This window comes from Rhinolophus sinicus, chromosome 15, assembly GCF_057876585.1.
Source record: "Rhinolophus sinicus isolate RSI-liver-muscle chromosome 15, RSI-T2T, whole genome shotgun sequence".
NCBI classification, from domain to species: domain Eukaryota; kingdom Metazoa; phylum Chordata; class Mammalia; order Chiroptera; family Rhinolophidae; genus Rhinolophus; species Rhinolophus sinicus.
The window spans coordinates 15,255,952-15,262,949 of NC_142515.1; positions in this window are offsets into that span (position 1 = coordinate 15,255,952).

Genomic DNA, 6,998 nt, shown 5'->3' on the forward strand with positions numbered 1-6,998 from the left:
TTTTCTCAAAGAAAAGTACCGCAAAGTGTCCATTGTAGCTTCATGTAACATGAGACACACCTGTATTGTATAACACACACAGACTTAATATATTTTATGGATAAAGACTAAATGGGCTGAAGAGGGGAGGAGGAGGGAATGTATTAATTTTTTTTTTTTTTTTTTTTAAACTAAGGTTGAGTTTAGTGCAGCCTGGAAATATCAGCACATTTATTCTGGTCTCCATAGTTCATTACTACCTGAGCAGAAATCGGCCCTTGAACCTCACGAGTCTGTGTGGGTTCTCTGAGTTTCTCTTTCCTAGGGCTTAGCACTAACTCTGAGCTTCTTCCTCCCTCCATTTTTAGAAACATGTATTGAGCCCCTATAGTATAGCAGGCACTGGACTAGGTTCTGGGAAGACATAGGCAAGTCAGTGGACTAGGAACAGGGTGGGTGGGTGAGGGGATGCACAGAGCCATGGAGGTGTGTCCTGGGAATGTGGGGTGGTAAAGAGGGAAACAGGGAGAATCAACATGCTCAGCAGAGGAAGTAACAAGTAAACCAAGTCTCAGAGGCCTAAAACAGCCTAGTTATATAAGGAACAGCCCCTGTAATCCTTTCCTGTCTTCCAGTGGAAATGTCTGATGGGCCCCTGCAAGATGCTGTGAAGACGTATAGGGTCAGAGTGGACAGATAGACACTGCAGTTGGGCCTGGGATAAAAAACCCAGCTCTACCACTTCTTAGCTGTGTGTTCTCGGGCAAGTGACTTAGCTTCTGTGAGCTTTAATTTCCTCCTCTCCCGAAAGGATAATGTCTGTGACATGGTGTTACTCAGAGTATTAAATGAGATATAAATAGTCCCCCCTTATCCACGGGGAATATGTTCCTAGACCCCCAGTGGATGGATGCCCCAAATCTCACATAGTACCAAACCCAATACAGTATATATTATGCTTTTTCCTATACTTTCATACCTTTTCACTTAAGGGAAACACTTTATGGCTTCTCCTTAGCATACCCGAATTGTCAGCATCACTATTCTTGCTCTTTGGGGACATTATTAAGTAAAACAAAGTTGACTTGAATACAAGCACTGTGATACAATGACAGTAGATCTGATAGCTCGATGGCTGCTAAGTGACTCATGGGTGGGTAGCACACAGCCTGGAGATGCCGGAGAAAGGGATGATTCATGTTCATGGTGGGACAGAGTGGGATGTCAGGAGATTTCATCACACTGCTTACAATGACACGGAATTTAAAACTTAGGAACTGTTTATTTCTAGAATTTTCCATTTAATATTTTTGGACTGTGGTTGACCATGGGTAACTGAAACCATGTAAAGTGAAACTGTGGAGAAGGAGGGCTTGCTATAAATGGGTTTGCATAGACATGCTTTATTTTTCTCAATAGGGGCAGGGCGTCAGGGAAGATTTTCATTTTATGCTTCATTCTGTTTGGGAAACTCAAAGAGGGGAGCCTATTAGGAATGGATCACTGCTAGATAATATATATTATTGTCATCGGTGCTGAGTTATGTCATATGTAACTAAAAGCACAGGTTCTGGAATTAAGAGGTCATGGCTTTGTCACATTTCCAATTGTCTGATCTTGAGCAAGTAATTTGACCTTTCCAAGCCTTTAGTTGGCAAATCTATGAAATAGGCTTCCTACCTCCGATGCTGTTGCAAGGACCTAATGAAATAACACACGTAAGTTGCTTAGCGCGGTGCCTGGCACGTTGTAAACGTTCAATACAGGTTTGTTGCCAGAAAGTTTATTCGTTTGAGGTTGGTATCCTTGGCCTGGAAGGGCATGTCAATAGCGTTCCCGTATGAACTCTGGGTGTTTTCTAATGGGAATATTTCTTTCTTTAGAAGCCCACCTGAATAAAGAGCAGGTGCTTTTGATTTCTAGAGAAGGCTGATAATGATAAAATCTCGCCTACAATTTCTTGGAGGGGGGACCCAGCTAACAATCAGGTACATGATACTCTTTTCGAGGGCAAGTTGAATAAAGTTGGGAAGCGGAGTCAACTTTTGTGGCAGGCTGGTTTCTAGATGTTGTATTTGCATAAGAAACAGATTGGGACAAAATGTACTTGGGCCAAACAGTATTTGATACTTGCCCTGATAAAAGGGAGGAGGCTCTTATTTTTTTCCCCCGGTAATTACCCACCATTCCACTGCCTGACCCCATCCCCTGTCTGCTCTCCTCCCCCTTCATCCTGAGATGAAGATGGAGTTGTAGAGGTGCCACTGGGAGACATCCAAAAGCAACATCTCCCCCTGAGACCCACTGCTATTTCTCCGTAAAACACAAATAAAACTGATGGGAAGATTTTCACAATCCCAGGATCTAGCAAGGGTTTGATAAAAAGGATTTTATGGCAGACTCATCTGAAAGGTGAGCTTGGTGAGCTTGCAAAAAGTGTATCTTTCTTTTGCAAATTGCCAGCCAATAGAGGGTGCCGGTTCTATTTGAAGGTCTTGTAAGATTTGTGAAAACTCGCCCAGACACAGAAAGGTTGTCATTTGCAAAATTGCAATCAACATTTTCATTCACCACTAAATCATACGGGTGATTAATCATAATGATAAACAAACCGGTAAACTCTGAGTGATCAGATGATACTTTAAAAAATAAAGCTAATAAGCATGCATTAAAGTTTAAAAGGCTGCTCTATTAACTTATTTTTTGAAGCACATTGTTTTGAGTTCATTAAATGTTGGCTTTGTTAAATGGGCTCCATTGTTTCCTCTAAGCCCTGAATCAAGCCTTCTTCTATTTTGTGGGAGAGACTGTTTGCCAATTTGCAAATGAGTGGGTGTTCCCATGCAGGCTTCAATGGCTTACTCCTCCAGGAATTAGCAGTTCTCCTGAGAAAGCAGTGTTCCCCTTACAGAAAATACACTTTATAAAGGAGAACTGAGAAGTGAGAAAAGACCCTCTGCTGATAGTACATCAGAAATTCAGAGCAATGAGCTCTGCCTCCCCCATCCCATTCCAGACCTTGCAGCCACCAGTCTCAGAGAACCAGATTGGCCCAGGAAGATCCCCCTCCAGGAGATACTGGAGTCTTATTATGCTAATCTCCAAGCAGGGAGTAAAGCCCCCCCCCCCTTTTCTCAGAAAAGTAGGGACCATCAGCTCCTCCCTTTCCTGTCTCCCCATCACCCTTTTCATCTCCAATCATAAGGCTGAAGAAAAAATAATAGTTCCTCCTCAGATCAAGATTAGGGATCTCATTGCTGGTTATTTCAAGGTGAATAATTTATTCTGTTCTTGAAACTTCCCAGAGTATCATTCATTTATTCTTTTATTCATTCATTGAGTCACCAAATATGTAATGAATGTCTGTTATGTACCAGGTCATAATCATATATATGTAGATAGATACAGACATACATATATGTACATCTATCTATCTATCTATCTATCTATCTATCTATCTATCTATCTATCATCTATCATGTATCCATGAAAAAAATTTAGGGCCAAGAGACCAGAAATAAAGGCAGACAACTCCATCATTACACTAAAAGTTTATTAAGGGAATGTGCATAGAAGCGCGTCTTGGGTGACAGCAAGACGACATGATTATCCTCCACGCTTTCTACCCAGCAGACAGGAATGTGTGTTTAAGGAGGTGGGGGGGGGACTGCCAGGTGCCGAGAGCCTCTCGTACCAGAGCTGATTAAGAGACAGATAATGTCAAGAGCATCTCACTCCAGAGACAGAGCAGAGATCTGGGGGTGAGGGGGCGGCAAGAATCAAGATGGCAGATCAGCTTGAAGACAGAATTAGCTCTGTCCATGCTATATATATATCTTCCACTTGGGGTAAATATAAGGATATTAAGTAAGGAAGGACACAAATCGGCTTTACATAAAAAGAATAATGGGACATAGAAGAGGCATCTAATTTAGACAGCCCGGTCAAGGAAATCTCTTTGAAGAGACTTAAGGTGGGGCCTGAAGGAGTGGAGATAGGAGCTGATGGGATGTGTGAGTGTGTATGTAGCGGCAGAATACTTGAGGCAGGGGTTATGGAGCCTCTGCTGTAGGTTGAAGGTGATACATTCACCAACCGGTGCATGCTTTTTTTATTTTTCAAGCTCTTTTCCCAGACACTCAAGGAAGTTTTCCTGTTTGACTTCCATACCATGAGAAATTCCATCCTTGGCGGATAATGCCATTATGAGTTTTCTTTCTCTGTTAGTAACGTTAGTGTCACTTTAGTTATAGATTTTTAATTGAGATCAGAGTAATTGTCTCTTGGATTTATAGAAACTAGAACAAATGCAAATTTACCCTCTAGGACCCATGTCTGTTTTGGTTGACTGATTTTTCTTTCTAGGAACTTCATGCATAGCCATTCTCTCATCCAATGAGCCACTCGTGGCTTCTTCCTTACTCCCAAACCTGATGCCTTTGTTATTATGCCAGATATGGACCGAGTTTCATTTTCCTTCATGTCTATGACAGTTTATTGCAGAGGTACCAATCCAGTTCTCAGATAGCCAGAGATAGATAGAAGAAAGAAGCAGCAGAAGAAAAGAAACTATGCCATTATCTTTTGCTCTACTGCTATATGACTGTGTAATTGTCTTCAAATGCCTACGTGCTCTGCATGGATACCAGGCACATCAGATGCACATCACACGTACTGCCACTTCCCTCTTGTGCATCCATGCCAGACATCGCTAATCAAGAAACTCTCCCCCTTTGACCTCAAACAAGACCTCAGAAGCATTCTCAACACTGTCCTTCAAATGGGCACTTTAATCAACTGGAATTAGCATAGAATTGAAATCCATTTGTTTTCCATGGTATAAGCAACCTCAGTGCTTCTGGGACAGAGTTACAGTGCATTCTTCCTCCACATTTATCATGATGTGACTTCACTTTTTTGCATGAAGCCTCCTTCACCAGACTGAACGCTCCATCAAGGTCAGGTTTACAACTGGGGGTTTGCTTAACCTTGAATCCCCCCTGGCTCAGAGCATAGTACCTAGAACATAGTTGATTTAGAAAATATTTGCTGAATGAATGAATGACAGAAATTTGTTCTTTGGAAGAAGCCAAAGTATGTTTGCAGCCGAAATGCAGCTGCCCTCAAACACTGGCCTCTGCCGAAGGGTATTATTCTGTATTTCTTTGTGAAGTCACTTAGCGTTTGGCCAGTTAGCATATAGAGACTTGATCAGACTCCTTATGAAGCCCTGAAAATGTGCTTCTAATGTTCTTTCATCCAGATCTTTGTAGTCAGTGCTAGTTCTCAGTACCAGTTGTGATTATTGCAGCTCCTGTGGGCACCACTGTTTAAGTATTTCTGAAGAGAAGGCTCTTTCCATATTGCATCAAAGGGGTTTCTGTATAACTGCAGTGTATGTACCTGCCAATGTTTCCTCTTTGCTCTAAGAACCAGGGTATCCTGGGGTCTGGGAAGGGAGTGTTTTCAAAATCCTGGAACTCCATTAACACTCTCTTTGTAAAATGCATGCTTAATGAAGTGGTGATCTGCGTTTTAAATGATCTCATGTACCAAATTCTCAGTACATTTTTCTGTTTTCCCTGACCCTGCAAATGTGGGTGTCCTTGGTTTAATAAACTGGCAGAATAATGTGTGCCCCTTTTGAGTCTATTTTACATTTCAATGAATACATTGTGTGTTTCTGAACCTAGAGAATTACAATGTCTGTGTTAAACATTTGGGAGAGTTGAAAACTTGGGAAGTTACAAAGGTAGTTTCTACCATTCATATGAAATAGACACCCCAACTGTTTTGAAAGTCTAAAGGACAAGAGTTTTAATTAAAGCAAATTATAAATCATGGCAGAATTTCTATCATATCCTCTAGATTTCACTACTTGGTAGAGAGAAAGTAGGTCAGTAAGTTTATGTCGCAAACTCTCTTTGAATGGTAATGATTAAAATACAGAATCCTTTCGTTGGATTGATCAGCTTTTGATTTCTGAAATGAAGCTCTTTGCTAGTACAGCCAGAGGGAAATGGCAGTTAAAATGGATTAATTGAGTAATAGCTACAAGAGCAAGAAAAAATGCTGGAGCAATATACATGCATAATTATAGTCTAATTTATCAGCATTTTCTTAGAGCCACAAACCCAGGGCTGTGACAGACTCAAGGGGGAAAGTATTAAAAATTCTGAAGCTGGATGTCTTTCTTTCTTGGGCCAGGGCTTTGAGGGATGGAAAGTGGATATCAGGTGATTTCAGAAGGTTATATATGGCTGAGAGCCGTTGCATGGAAATCTGGGCCAGACCACATTGGCCGTCATTGGCAGAAGACGTGAGCAATGAGGAAATGTTAGGGAAGAACCTAAGTGTTCTACAGACCACGGAGGTGGATACTGAGTGATGGGGGATTTCTTACTGAGGTTTTTAAATGTGTGTGAGTGAATTGAGTCTCCATTATCCAGACAATTCATACTAAATCTTTAAAGACACGCTCAAAACCACCTGCTATGTGAAGTTGGCTCAGATCCCCCTACCTCCAGAGACTTTGAACTTCTGTTGTCTGCATCATGTCTATGGCATCTAGTGTATGCCCCCAATCTCAGTGGCTTAATATGATAGACATTGGGAAGTTACAAAGGTAGTTTCTCCCATTCATGTGAAGATTCATTTCTCATTCATGTGAAGATTCTATTAGGTATTCCCGGTTGGTAAGTGGTCTCCCCATGGTTATCCTGGGAACTGAGCTTTGCGTATCTCATCTCTCTGTTCTCTGAATCCTAAGAGATCTCTGTATTCAGCCAGCAGGTGGAGAAAAAGTATGGAGGAATCTGATAAGGTCAGGCCTAGAAGTGGTAATGTCATTCTACTCACAGTTCATTGGCTAAAACTCAGACATGTGCCAATATTTAACTTCAGCTATCTGGCCAGGGAACAGAGAAAATGGGTTTGGGTGAGCAGGTAGCAGTCAAATATATATAGCTACGTTTTGGAAGAATGAATATGTGTGCCTATGTATCTGTCTGACAGTGGGT